The 14,777-nt window shown below is 47.9% G+C and overlaps 1 protein-coding gene across 3 annotated transcripts in view; it reads left to right on the plus strand.

The window, feature by feature from the left end:
* Positions 1 to 2,327: 2,327 nt before the first annotated feature.
* Positions 2,328 to 14,777, plus strand: part of LOC141273121 (uncharacterized) — a 78,937-nt gene continuing 66,487 nt past the window's right edge. For 2 of the 3 annotated variants that reach the window (XM_073684542.1, XM_073684540.1), the window contains exon 1: positions 2,328 to 2,443. The gene's annotated coding sequence lies outside the window, so the exon portion shown is untranslated. The remainder of the gene's footprint in view (positions 2,444 to 14,777) is intronic. The other variant, XM_073684541.1, reaches the window with a different exon arrangement.

Below are 14,777 nucleotides of genomic sequence, written 5' to 3' on the forward strand. Positions count from 1 at the left end.
TACTGACCCGAAGAATAAAGCTGCCTCATCAATTTTACCACATGCGGAATGGCATAAAAACTGGCAGTTCATTCTGCCTCCTGAAAATCAGAATAGAAAGCGATTAAAAAACGTTATGTGACAGAAAATGGTACCAATAAAAACTTCAACTCGTCCTGCAAAAAACAAGCCCTAACATGACTTTGTCGGCAGAAATATGGATAATGTATAGCTCTCAAATATGTCATTGCAAAAACTTCTTTTGCAACCAAAAAAACGTCTTTTAGTGTGAGACAACAGCCAAACATAAAAAAGATATAAATTTGGTATTGCTGTAATTGCACCGACCCAAAGAATAAAGTTGCCTAATCACTAATGACGCACAAGGACTGGCGTAAAAAATAAATAAAACCAATTCTTCACTTGCTGTTGATTTGTTCATTCTGCCTCCCAAAGATCGCAGTATGGCTCGGCACATTTATCCTGCACTCTACGCTGAACGCTTACACCGTGGTTTCCGATGGCAGTGCTCAGCGTAGAGCACAGGACAAACGTGATCCAAAATGTTATGTAAAATGTTCCCAACATAAATTTCAACTCAATCCACTAAAAAGCAAGCCCCACTCAGGTCCGTCATCTGTTAGCGGAAATATAGGGGGCTTCCACGCTATTGGTAGTACAAAGGCTCTGGAAGAGCGAAATGGCAAATTCTGCACTCCCAAATCCAAGTGCCCCCTCCCTTCTGATCCCCACAGTATGCCTAAACATGATTTAGCGTCCACATGTTTGCCATTTCTGTAACTATTAGGCTGCGTGCCCACTATGCGTTTTTCAAGCGTTTTTGCAGCGGAATTTCCGCAGCGAAAACGCTTAAAAAAACGCTTGGTAATACGTGCCCCATGGTCCCAAATGACAATTCGCATGTGCTTTGCACATGCTGCGGAAATTTCCGCTGCGGATTATCATTGCGGAAAAATACGCAGCATGTCCATTAATTTTGCGGACATGAAGCGTAATTGCCGCCATTGACTTGCATTGAACTGCATAATATCCGTGTCAGTACATTTGTACACACGGATATTATGCATTTCTATGTGCGGATGGTACCCAGGTTTGGAGAAGAGGAGACTCTCATCCAGACCCAGGTACCATAGAACCTGTTAAAAAAAGAATTTAAAATAAAAAATAAAGATGCTTACCTTCCGATGTCCTCCCGGTGTTTTCTCCGCTCCGTCTGGTCTGCTGTATGGGTCGCGGTGTTGTGAAGGACCGGCCATGACGTCATTGAGTCATGTGACCTGACATACACCACCACCAATAGTGATGCCACGCATCAAATTCAGGTCACTCCAGCCTGGCCCAAAACGGATCCTGGGTTTCAGAACAGACATCAAAGTTGCCAAATAGCCAATTTTCATAGATTTGAATAAGTAACTGATGTTTTTAAGGGGTTAAATGACTTTGGGCCACGCTAGAGTGTCATGAATTTGATGCGGGCCATCACTATGTATGTAATGGCTGTGTGAGATCTGTGGCCCAAAGTCATTTAACCCCTAAAAAAACACCAGTTATTTATTCAAATCTGTGAAAAGTGGCTATTTGCCCTCTTTGATGCCAATTCTCATGCCCAGAACCCGTTTGGGCCAACTTTTGTGGCTAATTTTAAGTGTATTCACATCAGGGCACCTCGCTGCCTTGTATTTTATTATTGTGATTTTTTTTATTTTTCTCGTTAAACCTGCAAAAAAATGAAAAAAATAATCTGCCGAATAAGAAACCAACTTCAGCATAGTGAAGTGAGCTGGGACACTGGCTGTTCATTGTGCCTGCCACGTTATCACTCTGGTGGTCAGACTCATCATTGGGTGATTCGCTTCGAAGCCCACGTTTGGCTGGATCCTTGGTGATCGCCGTGGTCCTCACTAGCCTCTGCTTTGCCATTAGCCCGGAGGCTGAGGGCCATTCACTGTGTAGGTAGGTTATTCTCCTGGTGGTGCCAACGTAATGAGTCTTTTCTCACAGACCAACCAGCAAGCGCACTGTATAATTTATACACACTGGTAATAGGACAGGTGTCTGGGGAAGACTGTGAGGTAACTCAGCAGCCAGGCACATGTATCTGTAGTGTCTCCCCCCTCAGTGCATTGCCATCTATTATAGCTACATAACACTATGAAGGCAGCATGTGGCAGACTTAGAAGTGAAGTAAGAACTGGGAGCCTTCAGTTTACTCGTCAAACCCGTCCACAAATAAACTATGGATCAGATTGGCCGGCGCTTTCCTTCTCTACAAGCGCCAACAAAATGGCGCATACAGAGCGCGCGTCAGTACTGAGGGTCCTAGACTCTAGCAGCCGTCAATTCTAGTCACGTGGTGCGCACAAACCGGAAGTCCCTGGCATTCCCGGGAGTGGCGGTAGGATAAAAGGTCGTCCTTCCGGCAGCGGCTCAGTGAGTGCTCATTGTGAGTAGTTGTGCTGGGAGAGCGGTCTCCTCATATATCCTCTCATCTTACTGTCTGTCTGCGTGTCGTGCAGTGTATGTGTTACATACAGGACGTTCCTATGGGCAGGGTGCACTCCTCTGCCCATGTATAGGGTGCCTTCTGTATCGCTACCACGGCGTGGTCTATACACAGCACACACTGGCTTTCCACCAGTCTATAGCACCATTATGGCCATGTCTAGCTGTACTGATGCCAAGGTGGGTTGTCAATCTGGCCAAAAATGACCACCGCTTCCCTTTTCTTGGCTGATGAGGTTTGGCTTCGGCCATTGCAGATGAGCCTGGCTCCTAGAGAAACCTCTGCCCGTGCCCACTTATAGAAACGTATAAAATGAAACAAAAGTTTAGGTTACAAAATAAGTAATTGTCACTTTTTCCCGAGCCCCCGCCACTCTGGGCTGTGATGCTTCCAGGATCCGCTCACTCCCGCAGTAGCTGTGTACTGTTGAGCGAACATGCTCGACACTGCTCGGTACTCGCCCGAGCATCACGCTACTCGGGATGTTCGGTGAGCACCGAGCATTTCCGGGTTACTCGGGCGGGAGCTCTGGTCTCCGCCCTGCATGTTTGGCGCTCTTTACAGAGCCAATGAACATGCAGGGATTGCCAGCCAGTCACTGTAATGCCGCAGCCATGTTGTTTGTGGGCATTACAGTGATTGGCTGGCCGCACAGCGTCACCTCGAGTATTTAAAACCGGGCGCCGCCATCTTGGACACAGTCGCTCCGGATCAGACAGTGTAGGGACAGCGCTGCTGAGCTAGGGAGAGATTTATCCTGCAAAATAGTGTAGGGTCTGTAAAGGCTGCCAGATCAAACAAACAGTCCTTCTCAGGACTAATATCCATCCCAGATATCAGACAGGCAGGCAGGCTGTATAGGAGACGCAGTGGTTATACCAGCAAACACTGCATTACAGTCCTGTGTGCTCCTGTGTCTGAAATTGCTGGACTTAGCTCCAGGTCTCGGGGGCCAGGAAAAATCCTTTTTTTCACCTAAATCCTCTTTTTTTTTTTCCTCCTTCACACTGTACAAATACCCGTCTTATTAACCTATTGGTGTCCCCCTCCCCCCCCCCCAAAAAAAAAGTGTGTCTCTGATTTTTCAGACACAAATGTATCTGTTGAAAAGAGTCTGGTATAGGCCACAGAAGCAGAAGTGTGGTTTTGCAGTTCCACGGGTGAAATCTCTGTATTATCCAGTTTTGTGCCTTTTGTATCTAAAAAAAAATAGTTTGAGTGTGTCGCTCACTGTTCAGCCGCAAATATATATATATTTAAAAAATTCTGGTATACACCAGTAAATTATAACTGTGGTTTTGCTGTTCCACGGTAAAAAATCTCTATTATCCTACTTTTGGCATTTTTTGCCATAAAAAAATAAATAATAGTGTCTCCTGATTGTTCAGACACAAATATATCTGTTGAAAATAGTCTGGTATACACCAGTAAATTATAACTGTGGTTTTGCTGTTCCACGGTAAAAAAATCTCTATTATCCTGCTTTTGGCATTTTTTGCCGTAAAATAAAAATAATAGTGTCTCCTGATTGTTCAGACACAAATGTATCTGTTGAAAATAGTCTGGTATACACCAGTAAATTATAACTGTAGATTTGCTGTTCCACGGTAAAAAATCTCTATTATCCTGCTTTTGGCATTTTTTGCGTAAAAAAAAAAATAATAGTGTCTCCTCATTGTTCAGACACAAATATATCCGTTGAAAATAGTCTGGTGTAGGCCTGAGAAATACAAGTGTGGTTTTGCTGTTCCACGGGTCAAATCTCTGTATTATCCTGCTTTTCGCAATTTTTGGCCGTAAAAAATAAATAATAGTGTCTCCTGATTGTTCAGACACAAATATATCTGTTGAAAATAGTCTGGTATACACCAGTAAATGATAACTGGTTTTGCTGTTTCACGGTAAAAAAATCTCTATTATCCTGCTTTTGGCATTTTTTGCCGTAAAAAATAAATAATAGTGTCTCCTAATTGTTCAGACACAAATATATCTGTTGAAAATAGTCTGGTGTAGGCCCGAGAAATACAAGAGTGGTTTTGCAGTTCCATGGTTCAAACCTCTGTATTATCCACTTTTGGGCCATTTGTATCTAAAAAAAACAGTTTGAGTGTGTCGCTCACTGTTCAGCCGCAAATATATATATATATTTAAAAAAGTCTGATATACATACACCAGTAAATTATAACTGTGGTTTTGCTGTTCCACGGTAAAAAATCTCTATTATTCAGCTTTTGGTATTTTTTTCCGTAAAGAAAAACAGTAATATTTTCTCCCTGATTGTTCAGATTGTTTAAAAGAGTCGGGTGTAGGCCAGAGAAATAGAACTGTGGTTTTCCTCTTCTACGGTTCTAATCTACTTTTTATTACCCTTTTTCCATTGATAGTGCGAGTGTAAGCTATTTTACTTCCTTTACAATGGGCAAGGCGCGTGGCAAGGGACGTGGAAGTGGACGTTCTGGTGATGGTGCGTGCAGAGGACGGAGCCGTGGCCAAGGTGAAAATGTGCCACAACCAACAGCCACATCTTCTCGCTCCCACTTCTTGACCAAATTACTAGGGAAGCACAGAACAACACCAGTATTGCGAACTGATCAGTGTGAACAGGTTATTAATTGGATAACAGATAATACTTCCAGTTACCTGGGCACCACCACCTCCGGCCTGTCTTCCACACGGTCGACTCTTAGTAGCCGTGATTCTCGACTGCATACTCCTCGTCACCCTGATGCTCCTTCCTCCCACCATGCCGAGTGTCGTCAGACAGTAACTGATCCCACACTTGGACACTCTGAAGAGCTGTTCACTGGTCCATTTCCAGATTTGTTAACCTCGCCTGCTCAGCTTGAGGTGGTGGAAGAGGAGATCCCATGTAGCGATGCACAAATATTTGAACAGCCACGGCCACAGGAAGTCGACGCTGGCAATTTGTCACAAGAGGTGGACGATGACGAGACACAATTGCCAGGAAGTGAGGAGGAGGATCTTGGTGTGCAAGTGGAAGAGGAGGAGGTGGTGGATGATCTAGTAACTGACCCAACTTGGCAGGAGGACACGCAGAGTGAGGCCAGCAGCACACAGGGGGAGGGAGGCAGAGTACCCCAACAGGCAGGAAGAAGCAGTGTGGCGGCCGCAGACAGAAGGCAGGCAACCTTTCCCCGTAACACCAACACGAGGGACGTTGCCAGTACAAGCGGTAGGTCTTCCAGAGTCTGGAATTTTTTTAAAGACTCTGCTGATAACCCCAAAAAGGCCATTTGTACCACCTGCCATGCCAGCATCAGCAGGGGTGACAAAACTACCAGCCTGACCACCACCAGCATGATCAGGCACATGGCAGCAAAGCACCCGACTTTGTGGGGCGAAACCCAGGGTCCACGACCAGTGTCAGCGGGTGTCACCACTGCTTCTTCCGCTGTTGTGCGTGCAATAGAACCCCCTGTTGTGTGTGCAAGGCAATCCCCTGTCCATACTGCATGCAAAGATGCCCCCTCCTCTCAGTCTTCACTTGTTATGGCAGTTTCTCAAGAAACAGCATCAACGTCCACGTCCCACCGCAGCGTTCAATTGTCCATATCCCAGACCTTTGAACAAAAGCGGAAATTCGCAGCTAACGCCCCACAGGCCACAGTCCTAAATTCGCACATTTCACGACTGCTTGCGTTGGAAATGCTGCCTTTTAGGCTGGTGGAGACCGAATCCTTCCGCAACCTTATGGCAGTGGCCTCCCTCGGTACTCGGTCCCCAGCCGACACTATTTTGCCCGGTGTGCCATCCCCGCACTACACAAGCACGTGTCCCAAAACATCTGCCGTGCCCTCAACAACGCAATTACTGGGAGAGTCCATCTGACAACGGACACGTGGACAAGTGCTTGTGGCCAGGGACGGTACATCTCCCTGACTGCACACTGGGTAAACATAGTGGAAGCCGGGACCCAGTCGGACCTTGGGACGGAACACATCCTCCACACACCGAGGATTGCGGGCCCTATGTCAGTCAGAGTTGCCCCCACAGTGTACAGCTCCTGCGCATCATCCTCCTCCTCCTCCTCATGTTCAGCCTCCATCTCAGATATCAACACATCAGTTACAAGCTGGAAGCACTGCAGTACTGCCTCCGCCAAGCGACAACAGGCTGTGCTGAAACTCATAAGCTTAGGTGAGAAACCTCACACTGCTTGTGAGTTGTGGACAGCTGTGAAAGAGCAGGCAGATCTGTGGCTGAGACCGCTGAACCTACATCCAGGCATGGTCGTGTGTGACAATGGCCGTAACCTGGTGGCGGCTCTGAGGCGAGGCGAGATCACACACGTACCATGCCTGGCTCATGTGCTTAACCTTGTGGTTCACCTGTTTCTTAAATCGTACCGTGAGTTGCCAGATCTGCTCTTCAAAGTACGCCGCCTGTCAGCTCATTTTCGCAAGTCGGCTACAGCTTCCGCCGCCCTTGCTGTGTTGCAGCAGCGTTTGCAGCTTCCGTCACACCGACTGGTGTGTGTTGTCCCCACACGTTGAAACTCTACCCTCCACATGTTGCAAAGGATTTGTGAGCAGAAGATAGCAGTTGTGGAGTACCAGCTGCAACAAGGCCATCGATATTCAGGTCAGACTCCACACATAAGACCTCAGGAGTGTGTTGCAACGCTCTCTGCAGAGAATTAAAGAGGAGGCATTGCAGCCAGAGTATGATGAGATGGATCAAGAAGCCGTAGCGGTCGATTACACACAGCCCAGCCTCATCTCATCCCAACGTGCATTGGGGTACAATGAGGGAGAGGAGGAGGAGGAGGAAGAACAGGAGCTTGTGTCATGCGCTGTAGACGTTAGTACCTGTACAACTGTCATACCGTCGGTTCACCGTGGGTGGCCTGAGGACAGGGGGGAGGAGGAGGAGGAGAGCATGGTCAGTCGTCATCTTGGTGAGGACACGGAAGTCTTGCCCGTTACCAGTCTGGCACGCATGGCTGACTTTATGTTACGCTGCCTTAACCGTGACCCTCGCGTTGTCAAAATGTTGGGTGACAGTCATTACTGGTTGGTGACACTTTTAGACCCCCGCTACAAGGAGAATTTGCACTCTCTTATTCCTGAGGTGGAGAGGTCTACAAAAATGGGGCAGTACCAGAAGGCCCTTGCTGCAGAACTGTTAAAAAAGTTCCCATCTGAACACGCTAGCGGCAGAGGTCACAGTTCGTTGACCAACCAAGGCGTACAAGCGAGAGAGAGGCAACTCCAATCCAGCAGAGGCAGGGGAACACTGTCAACGTTCTGGGACAGTTTTCTCAGACCCGCCCAGCTTACAGGCCCTGAGGCGCGGGGTACTCTCACAAGGAGTGGAAAGTTTCAAAAGATGGTGAGGGAGTACCTTGCCGACCGTACTAGCGTCCTCCGTGATTCCTCTGTGCCTTTTAATTATTGGGTATCCAAGCTGGACACTTGGAATGAACTCGCTCTGTACGCCTTGGAGGTCCTGGCCTGCCCTGCCGCTAGCATGTTATCGGAGCGTGTTTTTAGTACTGCTGGGGGAATTATAACTGATAAGCGCACTCGCCTGTCAACTGACAAGCTGACCCTTATCAAAATGAACAAGGGCTGGATTGGGCCAGACTTCTCATCACCACCAAATGACAGCAGAATAACATAAAGTCAAATCCACTGTGTTTTTTCGAGAGTTGTATTCACATGCACCGCTTCACACCCACACATGGGTATACGCTTCCTCATTTCGGCTGTTTTATGTTCTTATCCTCAGCTTCCACCACCACTATACCACCAGGGTGACCATGGTCCGTGTTGCCATTATTGAAAGTTCCTCCGTCCTTATTTTTGTCAGCTTTTGCTTGGAAGGCATAAGCAAAGACTGTGGGAGACCCACTCCCCAATAATGGGAATAATATTTTTAAGATGCTTTACTGTATGGCTCTTGTAAGGGGCATTGCAAGTTCCTCCATCCTAATTTTTGGCAGCTTTTGCTTGGAAGGCATAAGCAAATACTATGGGAGACCCACTCCCCAATAATGGGAATAATGTTTGTATTATGCTGTACTGCATGGCTCTTGTAAGGGGCATTGCAAGTTCCTCCGTCCTAATTTTTGGCAGCTTTTGCTTGGAAGACATAAGCAAAGACTATGGGAGACACACACCCCAATAATGGGAATAATGTTTTTAAGATGCTGTACTATATGGCTCTTGTAAGGGGCATTAAAAGCGTCTTGTTAAGCTGCTGCGACCTCAACCACTTTCCATGGGGCATTAAAAGCGTCTTGTTAAGTTACTGGGACCTCCACCTCTCTTCTGAGGGGCATTAAAAGCGTCTTGTTAAGCTACTGGGACCTCCACCACTTTTCAGAGGGGCATTAAAAGCGTCTTGTTAAGCTACTGGGACCTCCACGTCTCTTCTGAGGGGCATTAAAAGCATGTTGTTATACCACTCTGACCTCCACGTCTCTTCCAAGGGGCATTAAAAGCGTCTTGTTATACCACTCTGACCTCCACTTCTCTTCCAAGGGGCATTAAAAGCGTGTTGTTATACCACTCTGACTTCCACGTCTCTTCTGAGGGGCATTAAAAGCGTGTTTTTATACCACTCTGACCTCCACGTCTCTTCTGAGGGGCATTAAAAGCGTGTTGTTATACCACTCTGACCTCCACGTCTCTTCTGAGGGGCATTAAAAGCGTCTTGTTATACCACTCTGACCTCCACGTCTCTTCTGAGGGGCATTAAAAGCGTCTTGTTAAGCTACTGTGACCTCCACGTCTCTTCTGAGGGGCATTAAAAGCATGTTGTTATACCACTCTGACGTCCACATCTCTTCTGAGGGGCATTAAAAGCGTGTTGTTATACCACTCTGACCTCCACGTCTCTTCTGAGGGGCATTAAAAGCGTGTTGTTATACCACTCTGACCTCCACGTCTCATCTGAGGGGCATTAAAAGCGTCTTGTTATACCACTCTGACCTCCACGTCTCTTCTGAAGGGCATTAAAAGCGTCTTGTTAAGCTACTGTGACCTCCACGTCTCTTCTGAGGGCATTATAACTGTCTTGTTAAGCTACTGCGACCTCCACCACCTTTCTAAGGGGCATTAAAAGCGTCTTGTTATGCTACTGCGACCTCCACGTCTCTTCCGAGGGGCATTAAAACCGTGTTGTTATACCACTCTGACCTCCACGTCTCATCTGAGGGGCATTAAAAGCGTCTTGTTATACCACTCTGACCTCCACGTCTCTTCTGAGGGGCATTAAAAGCGTCTTGTTAAGCTACTGTGACCTCCACGTCTCTTCTGAGGGCATTATAACCGTCTTGTTAAGCTACTGCGACCTCCACCACCTTTCTAAGGGGCGTTAAAAGCGTCTTGTTATGCTACTGCGACCTCCACGTCTCTTCCGAGGGGCATTAACACCGTCTTGTTACTACTGCAACCTCCATGTCTCTTCCAAGGGGCATTAAAAGCGTCTTGTTAAGCTACTGTGACCTCCACCACTTTTTCAAGGGGCATTAAAAGTGTCTTTTTATACCACTCTGACCTCCACGTCTCTTCTGAGGGGCATTAAAACCGTCTTGTTATACCACTCTGACCTCCACGTCTCTTCTGAGGGGCATCAAAAGCGTGTTGTTATACCACTCTGACCTCCACGTCTCTTCTGAGGGGCATTAAAAGCGTGTTGTTATACCACTCTGACTTCCACGTCTCTTCTGAGGGGCATTAAAAGCGTGTTGTAATACCACTCTGACCTCCACGTCTCTTCCAAGGGGCATTAAAAGCGTGTTGTTATACCACTCTGACCTGCACGTCTCTTCTGAGGGGCATTAAAAGCGTCTTGTTAAGCTCCTGTGACCTCCACGTCTCTTCTGAGGGGCATTAAAAGCGTCTTGCTATACCACTCTGACCTCCACGTCTCTTCTGATGGGCATTAAAACCGTCTTGTTATACCACTCTGACCTCCACGTCTCTTCATAAAAGCGTCTTGTTAAGCTACTGTGACCACGTCTCTCCTGAGGGGCATTAAAACCGTCTTATTATACCACTCTGACCTCCACGTCTCTTCTGAGGGGCATCAAAAGCGTGTTGTTATACCACTCTGACCTCCACGTCTCTTCTGAGGGGCATTAAAACCGTCTTGTTATACCGCTCTGACCTCCACGTCTCTTCTGAGGGGCATTAAAACCTTCTTGTTATACCACTCTGACCTCCACCTCTCTTCTGAGGGGCATTAAAAGCGTGTTGTTATACCACTCTGAACTCCACGTCTCTTCTGAGGGGCATTAAAAGCGTCTTGTTAAGCTACTGTGACCTCCACGTCTCTTCCGAGGGGCATTGAAATGTTGTTTTTAATTACCTCTAACCTCCACGACTCTTCCAACGGGCATTGCATTTCCTCCTAATTTTAGTCAGCTTTTGCTTTTCAATGCAAAGGCGAAAACTAACGGAGACCCACTCCCCAATAATGGGTAGAAGGTTTTTAGTACGCTGTAATCCACGTCTGTTTCAAGGGGCATTGCAGTTCCTCATAATTTTTGGAAAGCCTTCCATTCACTGCTTAGGCCAACAGTGTACAGGAGACCCAGTTGCTATAAATGGAAAAAACGGTTTAGTTAAGGCCCTCTGACCTCCATGTCACTTCCAAGGGGCATTGGAGTGCCTCGAAATGTTTGGTAGGCATTGCACTCACTGCATGCCCTATAACTGTGTAGCAGAACCGCTCCTTTTGTTACAGAAACATATCCTACAAGACATGTGTGGTTGACTGGCCTGATATTGATGTGAATGGTCACTGTTCCTCCTGCTCTTTCTTCTTTGCCACCACCTCATCCATCATTTATCACCTGCCATCATTTATCACCTGAAGCTTTGTTTTAACAGGAGTCATAGAACTGGGATAGTAGCAGGAAAACATCCAGCAATCCTCGTAGGAGGTAGGATATGCGCCAAAACGCTGACCACCTAAGGCCTAGCCGCTACTATATACATGTGCTTGCATTCCAAGAAGACAAAGCAGATGCTAACTTCTATCATCATCATGCTCCTCACCTTGGCACTCTCAACTCCCCTGATGGAGAAGCCAGGGCCCACCGGAGGAGTCTGGTTCTCTGGTGGGCTCGTCCAGTGCTTCCCTAAAGCAGGCCAGTCTAAGAAAAGTGTGTGGGTCGGTAACAGGAGAAATCGGGGCGGCTGGGGACCGTTTATGGACACCCGGCCGCCCCAGGGGGCTGGGGACCGTGTGTGGACACCCGACCGCCGGACGGCTGGGGATTGAGTATGGATAAAAGGGCCGCCAACGCAGCCATGACATGGTGGCCGGCGTCTTCCTCCACATGCCTAAAAGGCCCAATTTCAAGTGCAAGCAAGCTAGCAGTATGGTATTGCAGCCTGGGGGTGGGTGGGTGGCAGGTTGCACACTTACGCTTGCATTCCAACAAAACAAAGCAGATGCTAACTTCTATCATCATCATCATGCTCCTCACCTTGGCTCTCTCAACTGCCCTGATGGAGAAGCCAGGGCCCACCGGAGGAGTCTGGTTCTCTGGTGGGCTCGTCCAATGCTGCCCTAAAGTAGGCCGGGCTAAGAAAAGTCTGTGGGGATGTTTCGCGGAGAAATCGGGGCGGCTGGGGACCGTTTATGGACACCCGGCCCCCCGTAGGCAGCTGGGGACCGTGTGTGGACACCCGGCCGCGGGGCGGCTGGGGACCGAGTGTGGACACCCAGCTGCGGGGCGGCTGGGGACCGAGTGTGGACACCTGGCCGCCCCCTGGGGGCTGGGGACCGAGCGTGGACTCCCGGCCGCCGGGCGGCTGGGGACTGAGTATGGATACCTCGCTGCCGAAGCAGCCATGAGGTAGTGGCCAGCTTTGGCCTCCTCAAAACTAAAAGGCCCCATTTCAAGTGCAAGCTAGTAGTATGGTATTGCAGCCTGCGGGTGGGTGGGTGGTTGGCTGCATATTTGCGCTTGCATTGCAAGGAATGGGGGAGGTACAATTGAACACTGCCCTGGGACAAGGACTTGCACGGGGATAGTTGCAAGTCTGCATCTTCTGATGCGGCAAGGATCACTTCTGATGGGCACACTTTTAGGCAGTGACCTGGGAGTCAGAGATGCTTCCAGGGGTCTTCCCCATGCTGTCCCCATGTCTTTTCAGCACTGTATGCATGTGTCACACAGCACATGGCCAGATAAGGTTGTAAATGTTAAAATGACATTTCCCGGTGAATGCATTTGTCACAGTTGAAAGCAATACAAAAGTGCAAAAACGCATAAAAATTGCTACTTGTGAACATAGCCCAAGGTGTGGAGGAGTATTTTTGTTTTTGGTTATTTATTTTACCTTATACACAAGTCTTTACCCTGGAAAAGAATTTCCTTAACATATTTCACAGGAAAAAAGTTTCACTTTCGTTTTTGAACGTTTTATTATGAGCCTATAAAGTGGCTTAATACCTCTGACCACATTGTTGACAACAGTGACCTGGGGGTCAGAAATGCTTCCTGTGGTGATCCCCATGCTGTCCCCATGTCATTTGAGCACTGTCACTATCGTTTTGGACTCTTGTTAGGCTTTTGAAAGACTGCCGGGGGTGCCACCGCAAAAATGCTCGGGTCTCCCATAGACTAACATTGGTCTCGTTGCTCGGGTCGAGCACCCGAGTATCACGGCGAGCTCGGCTCACTCAACACTACAGCTATTAAATCCCTGGAGATGTGGACTGGAGATTGTTTTCAGAATAGTCGCGCATGGCTATGTAACCCCTTTAGTTATGGATCAATAGTGATCGCAGCATCTAAGGTGTTTAATGCCAACAAAATCACACAAAAATCATCAATGGAAATCAAATTTATTAACCAATGGAGGCCTGGATTTGGAGTCACCCCCAAAATCAAAGTCAAAAAACACACTACAGGCTGATCCAACTTTCATTTAAACAAGTCGAAATGAGGCTCAGTATTGTGTGTGGCCTCCACGTGCCTGTATGACCTCCCTACAACTCCTGGGCATGCTCCTGATGAGGTTGCGGATGGTCTCCTGTGGGATCTCCTCCCAGACCTGGACTAAAGCATCCGTCAACTCCTGGACAGTCTGGTGCAATGTGACGTTGGTGGATGGAGCTAGACATTATGTCCCAGATGTGCTCAATCGGATTCAGGTCTGGGGAACGGGCGGGCCAGTCCATAGCTTCAATGCCTTCATCTTCCAGGAACTGCTGACACACTCCAGCCACATGAGGTCTGGCATTGTCCTGCATTAGGAGAAACCCAGGGCCAACCGCACCAGCATATGGTCTCACAAGGGGTCTGAGGATCTCATCCCGGTACCTAATGGCAGTCAGGCTACCTCTGGCGAGCACATGGAGCGCTGTGCGGCCCTCCAAAGAAATGCCACCCCACACCATTACTGACCCACTGCCAAATCGGCCATGCTGAAGGATGTTGTAGGCAGCAGAATGCTCTCCACGGTGTCTCCAGACTCTGTCACGTCTGTCACATGTGCTCAGTGTGAACCTGCTTTCATCTGTGAAGAGCACAGGGCGCCAGTGGCGACTTTGCCAATCCTGCTGTTCTGTGGCAAATACCAAGCGTCCTGCACGGTGTTGGGCTGTGAGCACAACCCCCATCTGTGGACGTCAGGCCCTTATACCACCCTTATGGAGTCGATTTCTAATCGTTTGTGCAGACACATGCACATTTGTGGCCTGCTGGAGGTAATTTTGCAGGGCTCTGGCAGTGCTCCTCCTGTTCCTCCTTGCACAAAGGCTGAGGTAGCGGTCCTGCTGCTGGGTTGTTGCCCTCTTACAACCCCCTCCACGTCTCTTGGTGTACTGGCCTGTCTCCTGGTAGCACCTCCAACCTCTGGACACTACGCTAACAGACACAACAAACCTTCTTGCCACAGCTCGCATTGATGTGCCATCCTGGATGAGCTGCACAACCTGAGCAACTTCTGTGGGTTGTAGAGTCCGTCTCATGCTACCACGAGTGTGAAAGCACAACCAACATTCAAAAGTGACCAAAACATCAGCCAGAAAGCATTGGTACTGAGATGTGGTCTGTTGAAATTGATTGTCAATCAGTGTTGCTTCCTAAGTGGACAGTTTGATTTCACAGAAGTTTGATTTACTTGGAGTTATATTCTGTTGTTTAAGTGTTCCCTTTATTTTTTGAGCAGTGTATTTTATCCACAGTCAGAATGACTTGTAGCACACAGCTAAATTTAAAAATGGCAAAATTGCTATTTTCTTGTGTTGGGTGGAGTATTTTTTTATTAGCTTTCCTTACTCAAAA

Source organism: Phyllobates terribilis, unplaced genomic scaffold, assembly GCF_046119375.1.
Source record: "Phyllobates terribilis strain yellow unplaced genomic scaffold, ASM4611937v1 Scaffold_5__5_contigs__length_657084704, whole genome shotgun sequence".
NCBI classification, from domain to species: Eukaryota; Metazoa; Chordata; class Amphibia; order Anura; family Dendrobatidae; genus Phyllobates; species Phyllobates terribilis.